The following is a 13,564-nucleotide window of genomic DNA, read 5'->3' as shown; positions in this document are numbered from 1 at the left end:
TGTGACCCGCATCCTCCCTGTATTGCGGCCACTTCCCTATTACGCATTTTTGAAGGAGTCCCTTCCAATCAAAACAGTCCAAGTCCCCAGGGATTGGTGATTTCCCTTTATTCGTCATCTTACGTTATTAACTATGAATGAATTTAAACTCCTGTTCTCTGTGTACTTTGCCAAATTCGGTTCGCCTGGAGGCTCCCACTGACGCAACGGAGAGGTTTATCCTCGAGCCCACCCAGGGACGCCAAAGATGTTGACCGCAAGTCACCGGTTAACGGTTTTAGCTTAGTACACAGAGGAAGAGTCAATTCTCTCTTAAGTCTCAATTCGATTTATTAACGTTATTAGATCATGAACATACCGCTTTTACGTCTAGTTATATATAGGCATGCAGTTTACAGCAGGTTATAAAGTTTTATACTCAAACTAGGATTTAAACGCATACCCACTAAGTTTTCCTGATTAATACACCCTGAGTATTAAGCTTTAAACGCACACCCACTAGGTTTCTCTGACGACACTACCCGAGTGTTCACAGAATAAAAAGCATATTATATTACCCGGAAAGGAGAGGTACCACTGGCCAGGCAATTCTCTCTCTTACTCCCGACGTCGTCTCTACGACCCTGACCTAGTTTTTACGTCCTTGACGTAAGGTTCCCCTTTCCACGAGGGTTAGTCTCCGGAGTCTCCCTCACAAACAAACACACACCAACAAAAATACATTGAGCCCAAGCCAGCAATTCTTCAGTTTTATTCCCCAAGTCTGTCTTTTCGAATGATGCTGTCTTCTCTGGTTGGCTCAGAGTTGCTGGAGTGATCGATGTCATCCCCTGATTGGCTCTGTTCCTAGGTCCTAGGCAGCATCACCTCCTTTGTCTCTCTGAGAAGCGGAACGAATTCAAACAGGTTCTGGCCAGTTCAGGCCAGTAACTGAACTCCAGGTCACCTCAGTTCAAAAGGTCAGTGTCTTTGTCAGCACTTCGAATTAAGCTCAATAGGTTTCTGCAGCCTCTGGCCAACAATATATCATTAAATACATTGTTAAATGTACATTGTGGGTAAATGGTGTGTTTATATATCATGAATTACACTATTAAATGGACAGTGTGAGAAAATGGTGGGTTTATGTATCATTAAATACACTGTTAAATGGACAGTGTTTGCAAATGGTGCGTTAATATCTCATTAAATACACTGTTAAATTGACAGTGTGGGTAAATGGTGGGTTTATATATCATTAAATACATTGTTAAATGTACAGTGTGGATAAATGGTGTGTTTATATATAATTAATTAGACTTTTAAATGGACAGTGTGGGTAAATGGTGGGTTTATATATCATTAAATACACTGTTAAATAGACAGTGTGGGTAAATGGTGGGTTTATATATCATTAAATACATTGCTAAATGTACAGTGTGGGTAAATGGTGTGTATATCATTAATTACACTCATAAATGCACAGTGTGGGAAAATGGTGGTTTTATATATCATTAAATACAGTTAAACGGACAGTGTGGGTAAATGGTGGGATTGCACAGAGTCGGGGTGCATTAAATGAAATTTCTAACTTGATACAAGGATTCCATATGCAATTACTTCGAATTATATAGAACGTACAGCACAGAAACAGGTCATTCGTCCCAAAAGGTCCATGCTCCACACGAACCTCCTCCCTTCATCTACCCCAATCAGCATATCGCTCTATTCCTTTCACCTCAATGACTTTATTTAGCTTCCATGAAATGCTCGTCGTCTCATCTGCTCCTTGTGCTAGTGAGTTCCACATTCCTACCATTCTCTGGTTAAAGACATTCCTGCTGAATTCCATTTTGGATTTATTGGTGACTACCTTATATTTATGGTCCTTAGTTCTGGTTTCTCCCGCAAGTGGAAACATCTTCTCCACGTCTACCCTCTCAAACCCTTACATAATCTTAAAGACCTCTAACAGGCCTCCCCCCCATCTTCCATTTGCAAGGGAAAAGAGCCCCATCTTGCTCAATCTTTCCTGACAGGTATAACTTCTCATTTCTGGTATCATCCGAGTAATTCTTATTTTGTAATTTCTCCAGTGCCTCGAGATCGTTTTTATTATATGTGGACCAGAACTGTTCACAGTAATTCAAGTGTGGCCTAACCAGGGTTCTGTAGAAATTAAATTTAACTTCTCTGCTTTACAATTCTATCCTTCTCGGAAGAACCGCGGTGCTTGATTTATTTTTTTATGCCCTTATTAACCTGCTTTGCTACAGCTAGTGATGTCTATGTCTGTACCCCCAGACCCCTCTGCTCCTCTATCCTATTTAGACACTTATTATCCAAGCAGTATGAGGCCCTTTTTTTCCAACCAAAATATAATACCTCACAATCATTAGATACAGAGAAGGCATTTCCTCTGATGGAGGAGTCCAGGACAAAGAGGCACAATATTAAAATTAGCGCTCGGCCGTTCAGGAGTGAAATAGTGACGCACTTTTTCGCACAAAGTTTAATGGAAATGTGGAATTCATTCCGCCAATAAATTATGGATTATGAGTCAACTGAAATTTTGAAGACTGAAAGCGCAGATTTTTTGAGGTCCTGTTTTAAAGGGAAATGGATAAAGGACAGGTAAATAGAATTCAGGTACAGAGCAGCCATGATCTAATTAAATGGGAGAACAGATTCGAGGGGATGAATGGCCTAATCCTGTTCCTTTGTTACAATATGTGCTGGATTATGAATTCCGGCATTTGTTGAATATGAAGGTTAACCATAGATTCTGTACAATGGCATCAAATATGGATGGTTTGTACGTTGCCTTTAAATGTGTGTATCGTAGTATCATAGCAGGTACAGCACAGGAGGAGTCCATTCGGCCCACGATGCCTGTGATGGCTCTTTGAAAAAGCTATCCAATTAGTCCCTTTCACCTGCTCTTTCCCCATAGCCCTGAACATTTTTCCCTTCAAGTTTTTATCCAATTCCCCTTTGAAAGTTATTATTGAATCTCTCTTTTTGCCCCTCTTATACACTTTTCTCGAGATCGCCTCTGTTCTTTCTGTATTCAGCCTGGTTCTCAACTGTATTATGAACCTTACATTCGTCATGAGCCTCCGTTTCCTGTTTCATTATAACCTCTATCCCTTTCGATATCCAGGGAGGTCTAGCTTTGGGTGGCTTTCCTTTCTCCTTGGAGGGATGTGTCGACAGTGCACCAGAACCAAATGGGCTGTGACTGGTTGGTTTTATTCAAGGCTGAGCTCCATCTGTTCTTTATTTTTCTTATTCGTTCCTGGGCTGTAGGCGTTGCTGGTAGGGCCGGCATTCATTGCCCATCCCGAATTGCCCTTGAGAAGGTGGTGGTGAGCCGCCTTCTTGAACTGCTGCAGTCCGTGTGGTGAACTTTCCAGAATTCCAAGGGTTTAAAGATCAGATAATCGGTGCGAGAAAATCGAAGGTAAAGTTAATTAAATATAGTTTGGTAAACACACCCACTGTTCCACCCTGTGTCCAGTCAGAATTAAACAGTGAAACCCTGAAACCAACCTCCGATTTTATTTCGGGGACGGTTAAAAGTTGAGTACAAGAGATTCTGTATCTCCAGAATTTAAATACTAATTCCTAAATTTGATGCTTTTTGTATCTGCCGAGATGCTAACCTGATGTGTCCAGGATTCTGGATAGCAATTCAACACCAAACCCCCCACGCCCCCTTCTCACCCCCGAAAACTCGTTATCCTAATAATCTTGTTCAGTCGATTAACAGTGAGACAGGTCAGGACATCGGACTCTCTTCTCCGTTTCGAAGTCTCCGCCTCTGCCGGGCGAGTCACAGCAGTTCTCCCGCACCCACTTGGCAGGACAAGGCAACACTTGTACAGAAGGTTGTTTTTATTAATATGTGAGTTTGTCCGTGCAGTTCTTCTAACTGATCTGCTTTAACCGCAGCAGTGCACAAACACAGTTTTAAATAACCCTTCTATCGGATTGTGCCGAGATTGAATGCATTAATCCGGTCCAAAGGGAGAAGTTTATGTCCTGGATTGTTCCTGTCCGGCATTAATTTCAGTCCTGGCCTCACTTGTTTAATGCATTATTTATGTAATAATATCAGGAGAGACTGAACAGGTTGTGGCTCTTTTCTCTATTGGAGAGAAGACTGATAGATGACCTGATAGATGTTTTTTATACATTCGGAAGGGGTTCCTTAGGGTAAACCTAGAGCGCATGTTTCACCTTGATGGCAGTTCAAATCTAGACGCCATGAATTTAAAATAGTTACTGAAGAAACCAAGGTTGAATTCAGGAAAAACATTTACTCAGAGAGTGGTGAGAATGTGCAACTCGCTAGCATATCGAATGGTTGAGGCGAAAAGTGCAGATGCATTGAAGGGGAAGGGAGATAAATACATGAGGGGGCTAGCAATAGAAACATAAGTTGATAGGGTGCGATGAACTAGTGTGGGAGAACGCTCGTCTGGAGCATAAATCCAGGCAAAGACCTGTTGGGCAAAGTGGGCTGTTCCTGAGCTGTACAATTCTATTTAATTGAATGAATATTTTTATTACACCAGCTCTTTCATCAACGCAGATAGTGTCAGTAATATCAACCCTATATTGAGCAGAGATACTGTCAGTGATAACAGCGCTATATTTAGCCCGGATACAGTCAATAATATCAGCGCTATAATCAGAACAGATACTGTCAATAATATCAGCTCGATAATCAGTACAGATATTGTCAGTAATATCAGCTCCATAATCAGTACAGAAACTGTCATTCATATCAGCTCCATAATCAGTACATGTACTGTCAGTAATATCAGCTCTCTGATCAGTACAGATATTGTCAGTAGAGCAGCTCTACATGCAACACAGATACGGTCAGTAATATATGCTGTATAATCAGCAAAGATACTGCTATTAATGGCAGCTCTATAATCCGCCCATAAATTACAGGAATAGAAGCTCTATAATCATTACAGATAATGTCATTAGTAACAGCTCTATATTCAGAACAGATACTGTCAGTAAGAACAGCTCGACAAGCAACAATGACACTGTCAGTAATATCAGCTGTATAATCATTGCAGATGTTGTCAGTAATATCAGCTCTGTAATCAGTACAGATAATGCAGGTAATATCAAATCTATCATCAGTACAGATACTGTCAGTAGTATCAACAATGTAAACAATAAATCCCCGCACTTTTCTTGCAGTGTACAGCCAACAGCTGTCAATCATAATTTCGCCCGTACCGGAGGGAATTACCGGGGAATTCAATGCACAATCCAGAAGGCTGCTGCTTGTTCAACTGATTTATGAGAGTGCAATCTCCATTTGCTCACATTTTGTCATCGGAAGTTGCTTTTCAAAGCTGCCGTTTATTTCACTAGTTTTTGAGAATAAAGGTTTTATTGCAGCTCCGTTTTATCTGAGCATTTCCTCATGTTGCAACATTCAGTTAATGCAAAATAAACATAGGGGCTTGTTCAATATCCGGTGCAGGAATCAATTGTTCGGTACCTTGCGTAATGCGTCGAACCGAGCACCCCGTCCATTCTCCGCCCCTCCCTGACCACCTGGAGCTGTCGGCTCAGCTTTAAATTCAGCTTCTCCGTCTGTTACAGCAAAACGGAGACTTCAGGCGGAGCTGAGATCTGCTCCTCGGCCCAAGTCCGTTGCAAAATAAACAGGTAGAGAAAGTCTTTCGCACATTTTGTTTTACTTTGAATGGGGGTTTGAAACAACAAAAACTATTCCCAGCCCAGATTCTTCCGTTTCAGACAATGAATCTCATGAACAACTGTAAAGTGCTAAAATTAAAACCACTCACCTTCAAAGCAATGACTGTTCAGAGACCTCTGCAAGTGAATGTCAAATGGAAACAACATTAACTCTGAGATAGTAAAGTGACACCAAGTAAAACAAATGGAAACATGCAGTGACACAAGGGAGAGACACCAAAGAATTCCACAAAATATTACAACATAGGCCGAAAACATGCATAACATAGGCCTGAAGCATCTCTATCGTTTACAACAATGTATTTAGAAGAATGAGAGGTGACCTCATTGAAACATATAAGATTCTAAGAGGGTTTAACAGGGTCGATGCTGAGAGGATGTTTCCCCTGTCTGGAGTGTCTAGAACGAGAGGACAAAGTTTCAGGATCAGGGGTCAGATATTTATGACTGAGATGAGGAGGAATTTCATTGCTCAGGGACTCATTAATGTTTTGAATTCTCTACCCAGAGGGCGGTGGATTCTCAGTCGCTGAATATATGCAAGACTGAGATTGATAGATTTTTGGACTCTAAAGGAATCGAGAGATATGGGGATAGAGCGTGAGAGGGGAGTTGCGGTTGAAGATCAGCCATGATCTTATTGAATGGTGGACCAGGCTTGAGGCGCCGTTTGTCCTTCTCCTGCTCCTATTTCTGATGTAACATACATCTGAAACATCTGTAATATCTACAACACTGCGTAAATTAGGCCTGCGACATCTCTAATCTCTAAAATAATGTATAAAATAGATTTGACACTACTCCAACCTCTGCGACAATGTCTAAAATAGTCCTGAAACATCCCTAATCTGTAAAACAATGTATAATTTAGGCCTGAAACATCTCGATCCTCTGCTACAATACCTGATGTAGGCCTGAAACATATCTAATCTCCACAGCAATGTATAAATTTGTCCTGAAATATCTGGAACCTCTGTTTCAACATCTGAAATAGGCCTGAAACATCTCATATCTGTACAATAATGTTTAAAATAGGCCTGAAACCGATAATAGGCCTGAAATAGGCCTGAAACTCCTCGAACCTCTGCTACAATGTTTAAAATAGGCAATGTCTAACAGAGACGATAAGGCGACAGAAGCAGAAAGCCCGAGAGCAGAGCGAAGGCGAGACAAAGTTGGAGTCAACTCACGACAGGCAGATATTGAAAGTGTGATAGGTCAGCAGGTCGGTGATTGGTTGGTGACTATTGATGTTTTTTTCTCTCTCTCTTCGGGCAGGGGCTTAACTAAGAACGTAAATCAATAGCTTTAAAGAGATAAATTAATAAGTTAATACAACTAAGAATAACGAGAGATTAAAGGCACTGCAAAGTACATAAATACATTCCGGTTCGACAAGCAATGGCAGGGCAGGTGGTGTGTGGTAACTACCGCATGTGGGATTTGGTGGAGAGCAGCATGATCCCCGGAAACCACATCTGCAGTAAGTGTCTGCAGCTCGAGGAGCTTCAGCTCAGGGTTTTTGAGCTGACGTCCGAGCTGCAGACTTTACAATGCAGCATGGAGGGGGAGAGTTAACCGAGCACTTTGAGCCAGGAAGCAATCGCACCCCAGAGATTAGGTAGTAGTTTAGATTAATTCAGTGTTCAGGGAAATTCAGGGAGGCAGGCATGTCGATCCAGGATCTAGTGATGGAGGAGACTCAGCCCTTTACCTTGTCTGACAGGCATGAGGTACTTGGTACATGTATGGATGAGAGCACGGCCTCAGGGAGAATGGGCAAACTGACCACGGCATTGTGGTACAGGAGGCCATTCAAGTGGGAGGAGTAAAAAGGATTGTGCTAGTGGTAGGTGACAACAAATTCAGGGTGATACATATTGTTTCGTGCAGCCACGACCGCGAGTCCCGAAGGCTGTGTTGCCAGCCCTTTGCCAGGGTTAAGCATATCTCCTCAAAGCTGGTAAATTACTTGGAGCATGACGGGGAGGATCCAGTTGTCGTGATCCACGGAGCAACCAACGACATCGGTACAACTAAGGATGAGGTTCTGCTGAGACAGTTTGAGGAGCTAGTGTCTAAATTAATAAGCGGTACCTCAAAGTTAATAATCTCTGGAATGCGACCTAAGGCAAATCCAAGTTGGCATCGGGAGAGAAAGGTAAGAGAGTTAAATGTGTGGCTCAAAGTGCGGTGTGAGAGGAAGGGTTTTCCTTTCATGAGGCACTGGCACCAGTACTGGGGAAAGAGGGAGCTGTTCCGACGGGACGAGCTACACTTGAACTGGACTGGGACCAGCGTCCTGACGATTCGAACAACTACGGCTGTAGATAGGGCTTTAAACTAAAAAGGGGGAGGGATCAGGTCAAGGGAAATTTAGAAATCTAATTAGAACAGTTAAGACCATAGAACAGTGTGGTGACTTTGGGAAAGATAAGCAGAGTGTGGCAGGAAGGGACAGAGTTTACGAATCATAGTGCAACAGCAAGTAAGTTCAAAGCAGGAAAAATGGTAAAAAGGCAAAATTAAAGGTTCTTTATCTGAATGCATGGAGAACTCGTAACAAGATAGATGAATTACTTGCACAAATAGAGATAAGTGTGTTTGACCTAATAGCCATGGCAGAGACATGGTTGCAAAATGACCAAGGTTGGGAACTAAATATTCCAGGTTACAAGATATTTTGAAAAGACAGGAAGAATGAAAAAGGAGAGGGTGTGTCGCCCTAATCAAAAAGGATGACATTTGGACAGTGGTGAGGAAGGATCTTGGCTCAGAAGATCAGGAAGTAGAATCAATATGCGTGGAAAATAACAAGGGCAGAAAACCCTGGTGGGAATAGTTTTTCGGCCCTCTCGTAGTCGCATTACCGTTGGACAGAGTATTAATCATGAAATAATGGGAGCGTGTAACAAAGGAAATGCAATCATCACGGGGGACTTCAATCTGCATATAGACTGGGCAAATCAAATAGGCAAAGGTCGTTCGGAAGACGAGTTCTCGGATTGCATTCGAGATAGTTTCCAAGAGCAATACGTCATGGAACCAATCAGGGACCAGGCTATTTTAGACTTGTATTGTATAATGAGTCAAAGTTAATTTGTAATCTCAGAGTAAAAGAACCTCTGGGGATGAGTGATCATTCTATGATATAATTCCATATTGAGTTTGAAAGTAACGTTCTTAAGTCAGAAACTAGAGACTTAAACTTAAATAAAGCCAATTACATAGGTATGAGGGGCGAGTTGTCAAAGTTAGATTTGGAAATTAACATAAAGGGACCAAACAGATTATGAAAGTAAACTAGCAAGAAATATAAACACAGATTATAAGAGCTTTACAAGTATGTAAAAAAGAACAGAGTAGCAAAAGTAAATGTGGGTCCCTTCGAGGCTGTGACAGAAGAAATGAGTCAAAGAGCGAAAGAGTGAGAGAAACGAGATTGAGGGATTCAGGCAGAGTCAGAGAGGGATACAGAAGCAAAGATATTGTTTTATTCCTGCGTCTCTATTAAGTTCAATATATCTTGTATTGTTTATTCTCCCATAATAAGAGCGCTGTTGGATTATAATCACTGACCTTCAAGCAATAACATTTTATTCAGCACGTAGTGGTTTTGAGAGAGTTACTGATGTCAGAGCAGGTGGAATCAGCAGTACCGAGTTATACTGATAGCTTCACATGGGTCTCTGGTCAATCTCCATCCACACAGTCCCTTTACACAGTCCCAGCGCAGGTACAGCAAGGGTTAGATACAAAGTAAAGCTCCCTCTACATTGCCCAATCAAACATTGGCAGAACAGTTACAGCACGGATTAGATACAGAGAAAAGCTCCTACTGCACTGTCCGGTCAAACACCACCAGCTCAGGCACAATGCGAGTTAAATACCGAGTAAAGCTCCCTCTACACTGCCCCATCAAACATTCCCAGGGCAGGTACGGCACGTGTTCAATCGAGAGTAAAGCTCCGTCTACCCTGTCCCATCAAACATTCCCAGGGCAGGTACAACATCATTTAGATGCACAGAAAAGCTCTTTCTCGAATATTCCATCAAACTGGGCCTGATGCAAAGTAAATCTCCTTCCGATCTGCCTGAAAAAAACAGTTGAAGTGAGATATTTTGAACCTCGAACGGTCAGAATGCTGACCATCTAGGCGACCTGTCTCATCTCATTACCTTTCTGAATGTGTTATGAGGCACATTCAGAGATTCCCTAATGTGATCTCCTCTTCCCATTACCTGCGATTCCCACGTCTTCTCCCAGTCTCATTATAGCCCTGAACATCCCATCCTGGGACACAATGATCCGAAAGAGAAAAAAGACACGGATACGAAACAGTGATCAATGCAGTGTGTTTTATTTCTGAGTACAGCCCATTATTCAGACAGCAATAATACAGGGTCAGTGGGTTATGGGACCTTCACAATCAAACAGAGCCTGCTTCCCGTGAACGAAGGTTTCATTCAGTGAGAACTTGCGGATCTCGGACTGGTGAGATTCCATCTCTGGATCTTTCACTATTTCGGACTGCAACAATGCACCCCACCGGGGCAGAATCTCCCCAGAGTCTCCTCGTTTGTGTTACAGTGGCCCTCACGACACTTTTCTCCATTCCTGCTGCAGATGTCCAATTGCACTAAAAATCCAAAATGCAGACTTAATTGATTGATCGTAATGGACACAGAGGGAGGGAGTAAAATGAGAAAACATGAAGCAGAGTCTGTCCGTGTTACTGGGACAGACTCTGGACCACACGCAAACCTCAGCTCATTTGTACTTGATTAAACTTTACACTGACCCTCCCCGGCCTGCAGAGTCCCAATCTTTGTTCTTCAGGGCAGCCCAATAGGTTTTCCACAGAATGGAGCCCACTATTCCCGCTATTTGAGACGAGGGACAAAGAAAATAAAGATTTGACATTTATATAGAGCCTTTCCCGTCAACAGAAGGGCCCAAAGTGTTTCACAGACAAACGATTATTTCTCAACTGCCGACACAGTTATGTAGCCAAATTGCTCACAGCAAAGTCCTACACACAGTAAACGAGACTTGAGACCGTGGAGAGTTTCTCGTTATGTTAGTTGAGAGAGTGATGTTGGTGCAAGACACCAGGGGAACTTCCAGCTGTTCAAATAATGCCACCAAATGTTTCCTGCTCCATGAACAGGTAGACAGGGTCTCGTTTAACGATTCATCCAAAAGTTGATCCCTCTAACAGTGCAGCACTCCAAGAGTGCTGGGATGTATGCACTGCAGTGGGACATCAACTCTTAACTTGTTCAGTCAGCTCCCAACTGAGGCAAACTGACACCCGGCGACTGAAAATTGATAGTTTCGCCGCTTGACTCCTCTACTTAGTTCTTGTCCTCATATTCAGATCTCTTTGAAGGCTGCAGAATTATTAGGATTCAGAAACCTGCTTTGAAACCCTTTTGATCCAATCCCCTCCCCTCATGTTATGAAAATCTCACTCATGTCTTAGGACCGGTTCCACAGACGCCTCCAGTATCGCTCCCAATTCACCATTCTTCATCTGTGGGTCTGAGCAGTGAGTGTGGGGGAAAGGGGCTGAAGCAGTTCCTGATCCCGTTCGCACGCTCACACTTTGTAGCAGGTAGCACTGCTCTGGAGCAGGAACTGTGAGTTTCCCCTTCCGTGGTACCTGCGTACTGAGGCCAAATACAGACTCTCCCAAACAAGTCAATGCTCCGGCTGAGATCCACTAACTCAGCACCGGACAGTAATTTGTGTTTTAATTCCTGTTCTGTTTAGATCATCACACAACACCCACCATTCCCACGTCCCGCTCAGGTGCGTCCCAAACAATCGGGGAATTTACTTGTGGAACTGGTTCAGATTAAATTTTTCAATCATTCTTACAATAATATTCATTTAACCAATCAAACCGAGAGCTTCAGTCAGAGAATAAAGTAGTTGAAACAAAACTTGGAACTGGAGATTAGAGAAACTTACGTCCGTAAGCTCCGCGATCTCTGTGACCTCCAATGGACCACCGTTTAGTAGTGATGGTCTGAGTCAGCACCAGGACTCCAAACAGCAAGAGCAGAACTTTCATCATCTTCCGCTGAGTTCCTCAGAGTCAGGATCAGACAACTGGAGTATACAAGTTCTGTATCTAGACTAAGAGAGTTTGCTGTATTTATAATCACATAAAAGGGGAGGGACTCTCTGAAAATATACGGAGAAAACGAATTTCCCTTCTGAGCGACTGTGAATCATTTTGGCAGCTTGCCTCAGTTGGCAGTTGTCTATCTTTCAGATCACAAGGTTGTGTTTTTGGCCCCACTTCAGGTTTTAAAACATGAGCTCATCTGACAGGATATGCCACGCACACAAGCAGGACATAAAACCCTTAACTCCACCAGAAGTCTCTGAAAATATCCTGGGAAAAGTGAGACTGCTGATCAGTTGGCAGCTGGACTAAGTTGGCAGTTCTCTATCTAACAGATCACAAGGTTGTGAGCTGTGGCCCAACTAATTGGCTTAACATGTGAGTTTAGGTGACAGAATGTGACAGTTACACGAACAGGACATTTAACCCATCAACACCAACGACAGTATTCTCCCCATGTAAAGTCTCAATATAACCGGTCGCTCCTGCTCGCTCCCCTTGCTCTATAATATTTCGCAGTCTGATCTCTGTTCCACCGGAAAACGGACACAGAATGTTCCGGGACTGACAAATCACCACTTTTAAACAGACACATAATGATCCGGGACTGAATGCGCATCCCTTTTAAACAGAGACAGAATGATCCGAGACTGATTACGCACCCCTTTTAAGCCGGCACTGAATGATGCGGGAATGACAGCACACCCCTTTTAAACAGGGACAGAATGATCCGGGACCGGCAGCACATCCCTTTTCAATAGACACGGAATGATGCGGGACTGACAGCGCACCCATTTTAAACAGACACTGAATGATCCGGGACTGACAGCACATAACTTATAAATAGACACAGAATGATCCGGGGTTGAAGTTAAGGGGGAGACTGAAATATTGAAGTCGATAACATCGTGAGAGAGGAAGTATTCAGCGGATTAGCATCTTTGAAACTGGACAAATCACCACGGCCGGATGAAATGTATCCCAGGCTGTGAAAAGTTACCCGGGAGGAAATATCGGAGGCTTTAACAATCCTTTTCCAAACTTTACTGGATACAGGCCTAGTGCCGGAGAATTGGAGGACTGCGAACATTGTCCCGTTGTTTAAAAATTGAGCGATGGATGGACAGATTATTACAGGCCAGTCAGCCAAACCTCAGTGGTTCGCAATTATTGCTATCAATTCTGAGAAAGGTATGAACTAATCAAGGACAGTCAGCATGGATTTGTTGAGGGGAGGTCCTGTCTGACTAACTTGATGGAATGTTTCGATGAGGTGATAAAGAGGATCGATGAGAGTAGCGCAACTTATGTAGTACACATGGATTTGAGCAAGGCTTTTGACAAGGTCCCACATGACAGGTTGGTCAAAAAAGTAAAGGCCCATGGGATCAAAGGGAATGTGGCAAATTGGATCCAAAGTTGGCTCAGTGGCAGGAAGCAAAGTGTTATGATCGACGGGTGTTTTTGCGACTTAAATGCTGTTTCCAGTGTGGTGCCGTGGGGCTCGGTACGAGGCCCTTAAACGTAGTGGGCATGACTGGGGAATTTGCGGATGACACAAGGATATGCCGTGTGGTTGATAGTGAGGAAGAAAGCTGTTGACTGCAGAAAGATATCAGTGTACTGGACAGGTGGGCCGAGAAGTGGCAAATGGAATTCAATCTGGAGATGATGCATTTGGGGAGAGCAAACAA

The 13,564-nt window shown here is 43.0% G+C and overlaps 1 long non-coding RNA gene across 1 annotated transcript; it reads right to left on the bottom strand.

The window, feature by feature from the left end:
* Positions 1 to 10,078: 10,078 nt before the first annotated feature.
* LOC137313914 (uncharacterized) lies at positions 10,079 to 11,864 on the bottom strand. The gene is made up of 2 exons (XR_010961122.1): positions 11,711 to 11,864; positions 10,079 to 10,373 (listed from the first exon to the last, which is right to left on the bottom strand). It is a non-coding gene; the product is annotated as an uncharacterized lncRNA (long non-coding RNA).
* Between the last annotated feature and the right edge of the window lie 1,700 nt (positions 11,865 to 13,564).

This window comes from Heptranchias perlo, unplaced genomic scaffold (assembly GCF_035084215.1).
Source record: "Heptranchias perlo isolate sHepPer1 unplaced genomic scaffold, sHepPer1.hap1 HAP1_SCAFFOLD_49, whole genome shotgun sequence".
NCBI lineage: Eukaryota > Metazoa > Chordata > Chondrichthyes > Hexanchiformes > Hexanchidae > Heptranchias > Heptranchias perlo.
Note: the sequence above shows the minus strand (reverse complement) of the source record. Positions and strands in the feature narration are given on the sequence as shown.